This window comes from Aquarana catesbeiana, linkage group LG05 (genome assembly GCF_042186555.1).
Source record: "Aquarana catesbeiana isolate 2022-GZ linkage group LG05, ASM4218655v1, whole genome shotgun sequence".
Taxonomy (NCBI): domain Eukaryota; kingdom Metazoa; phylum Chordata; class Amphibia; order Anura; family Ranidae; genus Aquarana; species Aquarana catesbeiana.
This window is the reverse complement of record NC_133328.1, coordinates 26655211-26667574: the sequence shown is the minus strand read 5'-3', so window position 1 is coordinate 26667574 and position 12364 is coordinate 26655211. Positions and strand designations below refer to the sequence as shown.

At 43.4% G+C, this 12364-nt stretch overlaps 1 protein-coding gene across 1 annotated transcript in view; it reads right to left on the bottom strand.

Annotated features, from left to right (window-relative positions):
• THSD7A (thrombospondin type 1 domain containing 7A) overlaps nucleotides 1–12364 on the bottom strand; it is a gene marked incomplete at its 5' end in the record, with an annotated part of 209493 nt that overhangs the window by 148435 nt on the left and 48694 nt on the right.

The following is a 12364-nucleotide window of genomic DNA, read 5'->3' as shown; positions in this document are numbered from 1 at the left end:
CTGAGCCTTTAGCGGTAGTGTAGGCTAATTGTAGATTGGGAAGACCAAGACCAACCCCAGATTTCGGGGTATAAAGCGTTTGTTTTTGCATCCGAGGCCTCTTGTTACCCCACACGAAGCGCAGGACTTCAGCTTGTAGATGTTGTAAATGTCCCCTCGGGATTGCCACCGTTAAAGTTCTAAAGTAGTAAAGAAGTCTGGGTAAGAACGTAATTTTGATTGAGTTGATTCTGCCAAACCATGAAAGGGAATAGTCCGCCCAACAACGAAGGTCCACTGTAAGTTTTTTAAATAATGGGGGGGATAATTCGCCTTATAGATAGTTTCAATAGAAGATGTCAACTGAACCCCTAAGTATGGAAGGGAGTGGTGGGTCCACTTAAAACTATAAGTATTCCGAAGGGTCTGTACTATAGCAGAGGATAGCGAGACATTAAATGCCATTGTTTTTTGGGTATTTAGAGACAGGCCAGAGAGTTGTCAGAAATAGTCCAACAAAGATAGAAAATTAGGTAGAGTCACTTGAGGGTTAGTGATATACATGAGGTCATCATCAGCAAATAAAGCACATTTATGTTCCTGTTGTCCACAATTAATACAGTGAACGTTAGGGTGGGAATGAATCGCCATAGCCAGGGGTTCTAATGCCAATGCAAAGAGCAAAGGGGAGAGTGGACAGCCCTGTCTCGTACCACATTTAATAGGGAATAATGATGATTTGTGACCTCTAATGGAGACTTGGGCTACTGGGGAGCTATATAACGTCTTCAGCAAGGAAAGGAATGTAGAGCTGAAACCTAGGGTCTCTAGAGTTCCAAAAAGGTCATTCCAATTTAAATTTTATCAAAAGCCTTATGGAGGTCTAATGAAATGAGCAAAAGTTCCCGGGTGAGTGGAGCATCCCAATTGGAACGTACAGCTGAGATCAGAGTTACGGATCTACGAATTTGATCTAGTGTCTGGCATACCCATTATTTTTATATGTTTCATCACTGTTTACTTCTCTTACTCCAGAACAAACATATGCAGTAGGACTTGCAGAGAGACCACTGTCGTCTATGGAAAAACACAAACCTTCTGCTCTCCATCTGCCATTATGTAGTGGTTAACTAGTCCTCGCTACAAGGTGATCTATGGACATGGTGTCATGTGACTATTGTTTTCAAGTTAAAAAAAGGTGTCGTACACAACATTTTTTACAAATAAACAGAAAGAGGCATATTTATAAAAAAAAATAAAAAATACATAGCTAATCACCCAGTGAAAGTGCATGTACATTCATTCTGTGCAATTGGAGAAAAAATGAATGTTTCCTGTCCTGGACGAATGGATTTCATTGATTTAAAACAAAAAGGGCAAAAAAAAACCACATTTGGCCCCTAGATGGCGCTAATTCATTTGATACTTAGCACCATCTAGTGACCAAATTAAGAATTTTCCAATTTAAATAAATGAAAATCATTAGTTTAGCACAGGAAATAGCCCAAGAATGTTGTTGTTTTTTCTTTGCCCATCTGATGAACACAGTATATGTACATGAACTTTCACTGGGCGAATATGCTATGCAATTTTTTTTTTTATAAATACACTCCAATGTGTAAAAAAGACTAGCATTTATCAAAACTGTTCTAATAGTGGTTGAAAACTTAATATAGAAGAAATAAAAAAATAAAATCACAGACCACTGCCAATGCAACTCTTACCTGGGAAAGTAGGAACAGTGGGTAGTGTAGTGGGCAGTAAGTCCCATCACAATGAATAAAAGAATCACATCTACCTTTCAATGTGATAGGCCCATGGTAAAGTCTTTATTTAGCCATTATGCTGGCTTAAGACATATACCAGTGTGGACATTCTTTTGTACAGATTCCACCCCGCTTGTCATACGATTCTTTTTTGGAAAATCTAGAACAAGAACGATCTGTCGGAGTCAACATAATGTCTGGTAACCATTCCAAACTGGTAATCAACTCGACAAGATGCCACCGAGTGTGTATAGAAAAAGGGGACGTTAAGATACACAGGGGTTTAGGGGCTGCGACCCCTCTACCGGGCTGATCTCATCACCCGATGTTTCTATATTTTTTAAAACCAAATAAAATGTATTTAAAAAAAAAAAAAATAAAAAATATATATATATATATATATATATATATATATATATATATATATACACACAGGAACCTATATAGTTCATCTATCCTAGTCCCACACATTTACAGGGACCTCCATAGGTAATCAGTCTTGGAAACCAATGAAAAGTATACACAGGAACCTCTATAGGTTATCGGTCCTGGAACCCAATGAAAAGTATACACAGGAACCTCCATAGGTTATCAGTCCTGGAACCCAATGCAGAGTATATACTGGAACCTCCATAGGTTATCAGTCCTGGAACCCAATGCAGACTATACACAGGAACCTCCATAGGTTATCAGTCCTGGAGCCCAATGAAAAGTATACACAGGAACCTCCATAGGTTATCTGTTCTGGAACCCAATGCAGAGTATACATAGGAACCTCCATAGGTTATCAGTCCTGGAACCCAATGAAAAGTATACACAGGAACCTCTAAAGGTTATCGGTCCTGGAACCCAAAGAAGAGTATACACAGGAACCTCCATAGGTTATCAGTTCTGGAACCCAATGCAAAGTATACACAGAAACCTCCATAGGTTATTAGTTCTGGTACCCAATGCAGAGTACACATTGGAACCTCCAGAGGTTATTAGTCCTGGTACCCAATGCAGAATATAAACAGTAACCTCCGAAGGTTATCAGTCCTGGATCCCAAAGGAGACCATATACTGGAACCTCCATAGGTTATCAGTCCTGGAACCCAATGCAGAGTATACACAAAAACCTCCATAGGTTATCAGTCCTAGAACCCAGGGCATTGTAAATATAGGAATCTTCATTATTATGGTGTTTCTTAAAAAATCAGACCCTGTAGATATGTCTTGGCTTATTCAGTAAAACAGATCAAGAAGCAAATAACAAATTGCAAACCAAAGCAAAACTCAGAAGCCATGTTGTACAGGTTAGGCTTCAGTAAAGTACATTTTGAGTGGCTGTTATTTGTTCACGCTGTTTGCACACTTTATATTTGACAATTTTCACCATTGTTGTCATAAGGCACACATTTCTAAAAAGACTTTATAAGACCATTACTTACCGCTAAACATTTATGTCACCAATGGGCCCCTGAGGTCTGTTATTCTAGGTCACTAGGTTGCTAATAATCGCCCCCGTCTCTATCACGCCATATCTGCAAATATTATTTTATTTTACAAATAGCAGCATTTACTTCCCTGTGTGTTCTCTTTTTCCTTTTTTTTTTTTTAATAAGAGAGCACTCCTGGAGATTGCATGGGATTACTATGAGAAGCCGGGCTCTCCTGTGATTTGTGTTATTTGAGGACAGATGTCGTCTGTCAATCAGTCTGTGCAGGCAGTAGGGGTAATTTCCATATTAATGAACTGGGCGTGGACAAACAAGAACAATGGGCATCTCATTATGTATATAAGATTTTATATAAGGCATAAAGATTAGGTATTTTCTGCAAAACTCAATCTAAATCTTATGTACAGCAGGAGCTATACGAGTGCAGGTGACCTTTCCATGTTATCCGAAGGCTGACTGGCCCTTTAAATTAGAAAGATTTTGCAGATGGTGGTCATTTTATAAGTAGGATTTATATAAAGTTCACCATTACATGGGAGAAATATGTAGGCTGCCTGTGATAATTCCTCCTAGAAAATGCCAGAACAAATTAACCACTTCAGCGCTAGAAGATTTACCTCCCTTCAAGACCAGACCATTTTTTTCCAATACGGCGTTGCGTTACTCTGACAATTGCTCGGTCGTGCGACGCTGTACCCAAATAACATTTTTGCCCTTTTTTCCCACAAATAAAGCTTTCTTTTGGTGGTATTTGATCAGCACTGCAGTTTTTATTTTATAACAAAAAATGAAAGAAAAAAAGACCGACAATTTTGAAGAAAAAAAACCAACGTTTTTTACTTCCTGCTATAAAGCATGTCCAATATGTTTCAGCGACTTATAGCAGGACTGCAATATTGCAGCAGACAGTCGGTACACTAACTGACACATTTTTGACACAGATATTTATTAAAAAAGGGGGGTGTACACTTACAAAAATTCCAGTAAAATCAAGCGAAAAGATCCTTCAGTAGTATGGGTAAAAAGCAATGACTCCATGAGCGTCTGCCAACGCGTTTCACCATTTTGAGCGCTACACTAATTATTATTTACCCCTTCATGACCAGGCCATTATTTGCTTTTTGGCACTGCGCTACTTTAACTGGCAATTGCTCGGTCATGTAGGCCTGGCCACCAACATTCCCCAGGACCTGCCCACTGGCCATCCCACTGGCCGTCCCACCAAATCCGCCTATTGGCCATTACACTGGGTCCTTCAGTTACATTGCAGGATCCTGGTGCGGCGTTACTTACCTTGTCCCCAGGATCCTGTGATGTCCCCCCACTGTGTCTGCGGGCTCTGTCTCCTCCGAAGCCTCTCTGTGCCAGGCTCCGTTCCCTGCGAGCGTCGCGACGCACGGGGGCGGATCCTGGCGGCAAATTCAAAAAAATTTACAAACCATAACACATACAGTACTGTAATCTTACAGATTACAGTACTGTATGAAATCATTTCACATCCCTTTTGTCCCCAATGCTTTGGCCCATGCCCTGCATGCAGTTTTATATTATATATACTGTTCTTTCTACCTGGAAACTGGAGATTGTCCATAGCAACCAAAAAGTGTCCCTTATGTCAAAAGTGGCTTTAGACCAGCTAGAAAACAGCGATAGTAAATTAGAACACTTGCAGAATTGAGCGATAGTGAATCGTGGGGAAATTTATTTTATTATTATTATATTATTTTTTTTTAATTATTTATATTTATTTATTATATTATAATTTATGTTTTTGTGTTTCAAGCTTCATCATACCCGGAATATCTACTCTGGTTTGGACAGATTTAAGTGTGTTATTGCTAAGAATTACAGGCCTACAATATAAAACGCCAAATTTCCATGCAAAATAATTGTACCGCTTTCAGCACCTAAAATCCGAAATAATCATACCGCCAGGGAGGTTAACACTCTTCCAACTTAATATATGAAAATTAAAAGTGTATTCCAAGTCATCAGTGCTTTATAAGTTTTAACAGTAAGGAATTATATTTTAGCCAAAAAATATGAAGCCTGCCAGCAGGACAAGGTGGACTCTTTTGAGCAGAACCCTCCACTAACACTAACTGCACTATCTTTTCAAAAATACATCCTCATATATTCAGCAGAGACACCCCCATATATTTAGCAAAGAGACAGCCTAATCCAGCAAAGAGACAGCCCCATATATTCAGCAAACAGACAGACAACTACAGCAAAGAGACAGCCCAATACACAGTATTAAGCAAACAGACATCCCCATATATTCAGCAAAGAGACAACCTGATCCAGCAAAGAGATATCCCCATATATTCAGCAAAGAGACATCCCAATCCAGCAAAGAGACATCTCCATATATTCATCAAAGAGACATCCCAATATATTCAGCAAAGAATCAGTCCAATCCAGAACAAAGAGACATCTCCATATAAGCAGCAAAGAGACAGCCCCATATATTCAGAAAGGAGACAGCCAATCCAGCAAAGAGACATCCCCATACAGTCAGCAAAGAGACAGCCCCATATATTCAGCAATGAGACATTCCCATATATTCAGCAAAGAAACAGCCACATATATTCAGTAAAGAGACAGTCCAATCCAGCAAAGAGGCATCACAATCCAGCAAAGAGGCATCCCCATATATATCCACAGAGATATCCCAACCCAGCAGAGACATCCCCATATTTTCAGCAGAGACATCCACAAATATTCAGCAAAGAGACATCCCATTTCAGCAAAGAGACAGCACCAACATACAACAGACTGCCAGTATATAGAGACCTGTATTGTGGAAGCATCAAAATACACCAGACTGACTTTAACTAGAGACTGCTGCATTGTGGGAGTACCTACATATACCAGATTGCCTGTATATAGAAAGTGCTGTATTGCCGGAGCATAAACATACAGAGGCCATAGCCTGATCTTCTGCTCTAGGTCAGCGCTCCAGGCATCCCCCTCATCTGAGTCCCAGTTCTGTACTCAGTACCAGGTAGGAAGGCGGAGCACTAGTACGCAGTGGAGCAGGGAGGAGGAAGTTACATCCTCCTCCTCTGCAAGGGCCTGTGAATGCACGTGATTGGTTGCTAGGACACCAGGCAGACTGCATCTGCCTTCAGACACCTTACCATAATTCCTATATGAGCTTGTTGGACATCACATTATATGAAAATGGGTATTATTAAGGAGTTGCCTCCCTTCCCCTTGTGGCAATAACAGCTTCTACTCTTCTGGGAAGGATTTTCGCCAACCTTTGGAGTATGACTCTGGGAGTTTGTCAAAATAGCACTTCTGAGTTCAGGTACTGATGTTGGAGGAGAAGACGTGGTTTGCAAATTCATCCCAAAGGTTTTCAGTAGGGCTGGTACACAGGGGCGCAGTCATGTGTACAGAGACAGCTTCATAAAGACATGGTTTGATGAGCTTGGTGTGGAGGAACTGGCAAGGCCTGCACAGAGCCCTGGCCTCAACTAGGGTTGCCACCTTTTCTTCGAGCCACACCCGAACACTTCAGCAGGGCTTGGCATTTTTTTGTAGCATACATTATGAGTTTGAAAAATACCCAGGACACCTCTGTGTGCCCTAGGGGGGTAGTAATGCGGCACGCACAGCAGTGAACAGTGGGTGTAGACAATTGCATATAGTGCAGGCGTGCGTAATGTACAATATAATGTATATGTAGTGTGTAATGTTTGGTGGGAAGCCTCCCAGTGTAATATTGGGGGGTGGTCTCCTGGTGTGTGTGTGTTAGATAGATAGATAGATAGATAGATAGATAGATAGATAGATAGATAGATAGATAGATAGATAGATAGATATGGTGGGGAGGGGGAGTGGTAAGGACTGTATGTATGGGGGAACTCTGATGTAAGGGGGGGCTCTGGTGACGAGATCACCTTATATCAGAGTTCCCGTTTATGTAATTGTCCACAGAGTTCCAACTTGCATTTAAAATGAAACTCTAATGTGGGGGGGGGGGGGGACTCTGGTCACCATAGAGCACCTTCCACAGAGTGAATGCACTAAGGTAAGGTGGGGGGGTTACTGATATAAGGGGTAACCTTTATATCAGTGCCCCTTTACCTTACTGCATTCACTGCCCCCTACATTAGTGATCCCCCCTCAGACTGGCCTTGCTACGCTGTCACTGACCACCACTCAGGTGCACTGTGCAGGGCTCAGTCAGATGGTCCTCTCTGGGCTCCAGCTTGGTGGCTCTCGTTTCAGCCTATATTACACTACGAGACTGTGCGGCCATAATACAAGAGATGATTAGAGGCTACAGACATGATACAAAGGATGGTCAAAGACTGCAAACATACTACAGGAGATGGTCAGAGACTGCAGACAAAAGGAGATGTTAAGAAACTGCATACATGATACAGGAGATGGTCAGAGAGTGTGCGGACATCGTACAAAAGATGGCCAGAGACTGCAGACATAGTACAGGAGATAATCAGAGACTGCAGACATAGTACAGGAGATAATCAGAGAGTGTGTGGACATGGTACAGTAGATAGTCAGAGACTGCAGACATGATACAGGAGATGGTCAGAAACTGCGTACATGATACAGGAGATGATCAGAGACTGCAGACATAGTACAGGAGATGGTCAGAGACTGCAGACATAGTACAGGAGATGGTCGGAGACTGCAGACATAGTACAGGAGATGGTCGGAGACTGCAGACATAGTACAGGAGATGGTCGGAGACTGCAGACATAGTACAGGAGATGGTCAGAGACTGCACTGCAGACATAGTACAGGAGATGGTCGGAGACTGCAGACATAGTACAGGAGATGGTCAGAGACTGCAGACATAGTACAGGAGATGGTCAGAGACTGCAGACATAGTACAGGAGATGGTCAGAGACTGCAGACATAGTACAGGAGATGGTCAGAGACTGCAGACATAGTACAGGAGATGGTCAGAGACTGCAGACATAGTACAGGAGATGGTCAGAGACTGCAGACATAGTACAGGAGATGGTCAGAGAGTGTGTGGACATGATACAGGAGATGGTCAGAGATGGCAGACAAAGTACAGGAGATGGTCAGAGACTGAAGACATGATACATGAGATGGTCAGAGACTGCAGACATAGTACAAGAGATGGTCAGAGACTGCACACATAGTACAGGAGATGGTCAGAGACTGCAGACATAGTACAGGAGATGGACAGAGACTGCAGACATAGTACAGGAGATGGTCAGAGACTGCAGACATAGTACAGGAGATGGTCAGAGACTGCAGACATAGTACAGGAGATGGTCGGAGACTGCAGACATAGTACAGGAGATGGTCAGAGACTGCACTGCAGACATAGTACAGGAGATGGTCGGAGACTGCAGACATAGTACAGGAGATGGTCAGAGACTGCAGACATAGTACAGGAGATGGTCAGAGACTGCACTGCAGACATAGTACAGGAGATGGTCAGAGACTGCAGACATAGTACAGGAGATGGTCAGAGACTGCAGACATAGTACAGGAGATGGTCAGAGACTGCAGACATAGTACAGGAGATGGTCAGAGACTGCAGACATAGTACAGGAGATGGTCAGAGAGTGTGTGGACATGATACAGGAGATGGTCAGAGATGGCAGACAAAGTACAGGAGATGGTCAGAGACTGAAGACATGATACATGAGATGTCAGAGACTGCAGACATAGTCCAGGAGATGGTCAGAGACTGCACACATAGTACAGGAGATGGTCAGAGACTGCAGACATAGTACAGGAGACGGTCAGAGACTGCACACATAGTACAGGAGATGGTCAGAGACTGCAGACATAGTACAGGAGACGGTCAGAGACTGCAGACATAGTACAGGAGACGGTCAGAGACTGCAGACATAGTACAGGAGACGGTCAGAGACTGCAGACATAGTACAGGAGATGGTCAGAGACTGCAGACATGGTACAGGAGATGGTCAGAGATGGCAGACAAAGTACAGGAGATGGTCAGAGACTGAAGACATGATACATGAGATGGTCATAGAGTGTACGGACATAGTACAGGAGATGGTCAGAGACTGCAGACATGATACAGGAGATGGTCAGAGACTGCAGACATAGTACAGGAGATGGTCAGAGACTGCAGACATAGTACAGGAGATGGTCAGAGACTGCAGACATAGTACAGGAGATGGTCAGAGACTGCAGACATAGTACAGGAGATGGTCAGAGACTGCAGACATAGTACAGGAGATGGTCAGAGACTGCAGACATAGTACAGGAGATGGTCAGAGATGGCAGACATAGTACAGGAGATGGTCAGAGATGGCAGACAAAGTACAGGAGATGGTCAGAGACTGAAGACATGATACATGAGATGGTCATAGAGTGTGCGGACATAGTACAGGAGATGGTCAGAGACTGCAGACATGATACAGGAGATGGTCAGAGACTGCAGACATAGTACAGGAGATGGTCAGACACTGCAGACATAGTACAGGAGATGGTCAGAGAATGCAGACATAATTGGGCTGAAATTGCACCCAGGTCACATATGAATCGCACAGAATGCACAGCGCGTTCCTGTGTTTTCATAGTGTGAACCTGCCCTGTGACCTGGAACCCACATTTTGCTCCACTAACTTGCTTGGGTGGGGGGCTCTAGTATGGGCACCTGGAGCAATTTTCCACATCTCTTGTGGGGTGCCAAGGGCCACCACCTCTGTGGCAGACATCATCTCTTTAATATTGGGGGAGAGGATATGTGCTAAGGGGCCTGGATTTCATATCAAAGCCCCCTTGTAGCACAGGTACTAAAGTGCCCCCTAGAAGATATCCCCCCCCCCCCCCAAATTACTCATAGTGAACTGTAGGCTAGTTCCCCCCTCACCCTTTTGTTCATGCCCCCCATCCTCTGGAAGACTCACTGTGGATTAGTTGATAGATGATCTCTGTCCAGCAGCGTTGTCGGCAGCATGGAGAGCTTTCCCCTCCCCTCCTCCTCCTCTGTGTACACAGGAAAACAACACAGCAGGAGGAGGAGGGGCGAGTTCACTCCACAGCACTCTCTCTGCACTGTGTATGTGTCCTGCAGCTGGGGACAGCGGGGAGAGATGTCGGGTCTGCGCTGTCATAAAAAGTGGAGCTCACGGGCGGTGTGCCGTGCTGGAACAAAGATACCCCGCACAAGCTGCGGGAATTCCATTACTATGATTCGCCGGGGAAGTTAATTAGAGGGCCACCTATGTAGGCAAGGCGCGCCGCACAGGGAGCCACAGACGGGTCTGAATAATGTGCCCGGGTCCCAGTCGGCCAGAGACCCGGACACATGTTTCAAAACCCGTACTGTCCGGGTGAATCCCGGACAGGTGGCAACCCTAGCCTCAACTCTACTAAACACCTTTCCATTCCAGCAAGGCGGTTCCCCTGTGTACAAAGCCAGCTCCATAAAGTCATGGTTTGATGAGTTTGGTGTAGAGGAACTCAAGTGTCCTACACAAAATGCTGACCTCAACCCTACTGAACACCTTTCCATTCAAGCAAGACTGTTCCCCTGTGTAGAAAGCCAGCTTCATAAAGACATGGTTTGATGAGTTTGGTGTAGAGGAACTCAAATGTCCTACACAAAACCCTAACCTCAACCCTACTGAACACCTTTGCATTCCAGGAAGACTGTTCGCTTGTGTAGAAAGCCAGCTCCATAAAGTCATGGTTTTTATGAGTTTGGTGTGGAGGAACTCAAGTGTTCTACACAAAACGCTGACCTCAACCCTACTGAACACCTTTCCATTCCAGGAAGATTGTTCTCCTGTGTAGAAAGCCAGCTCCATAAAGACATGCTTTGATGAGTTTGGTGTAGAGCAGTGGTTCTCAACTCCAGTCCTCGGGACCCACCAACAGGCCAGATTTTAAGTATTACTTTGGGGAGTTGCAGACTAGAATACTGCAATCACTGAGCAGCAAGTGATATCACCTGTGATGTATTTCAGCTATCTTGCAAACCTGGCCTGTTGGGGGGCCCTGAGGACTGGAGTTGAGAACCACTGGTGTAGAGGAACTCAAATGCCTTACACAAAATGCTGACCGCAACTCTACTGAACACCTTTACATTTCAGGAAGACTGTTCCCTTGTGTAGAAAGCCAGCTCCATAAACACATGGCTTGATGAGTTTGGTGTAGAGGAACTCGAATGTCCTACACTAAACCCTGGCCTGACCTCAACCCTACTGAATATCTTTCCCTTCCAGCATGACTGTGTGTAATAAGCCAGCTGAAAATAAGTACCACAGACAGTACTCAATTGTTTTTGTTGCAAGTGCACTAATACACCTCAAGTAGGCTGTAGCATTAGCAGTAGCCTTCACTGAAAACACCTAAACTCCATCATTTGGAGGGGAGTCCACATGCTTTTTGCTATAAAGTTAATTTTTTGACTTCCATTGAGCTTCAAAATGTATCCCATTTCTTCTTTGCTTCTCTGCATTTCCCATGTACTGCAAGAAAACTATTACAAATGGTCAAGATAATTGCCTTTGCATAGCAATATTGCATGTTCCACTCAACTCCCAGTAACACAAAAGATAGGATATAAAAGTAAGAAAGTACACACAAAAGAATACTGCCAACCTGGGGAGGAGGCGCTGTTACAGCGGATTATAGACAATCACATTAGTTCAATTTCCTAGATCAGTGCAAATAAACTTAGTGCAGCATTTGGTGCTCTTGGGCTGCAAGGTCACCGTGTAACAAGGAGCAGTCAATGAGAACTTAATATGAAAAGCCTGAAATTACACTTAAATGACATCTTTATACAGAGATAATGGAAAGCACTTATTGTAATCGGAGATATCCTGCTTGATATTAAATTACTCGCATGGCAATTTGTATTGGTATATGATAGTCATCTGATAATAGAAAGTATTTCTTGTAAAAAGTTTTTTTTTTTTTTTTTTTGCAATGACAAATTAGAAAAGATATTTTAAAGCTGAACTCAAGGTATAATCTTTATTGCCTAGCTACATTGGTCCAGCTTGGCACAATGTACGTACGCATATCTCATAGCTGAAGGACGGCTCTGGGAGGTGACAATCTTAGTAGCAGCCACTACTTCAGTGATCGCCTTGATCTCCCGGGTTCCATGCCAAGTGGCTTCTCTAATGCATAGTGAACACAGGGGGGCGCTTGCTCGGCACTACCGCCATTCAGAAA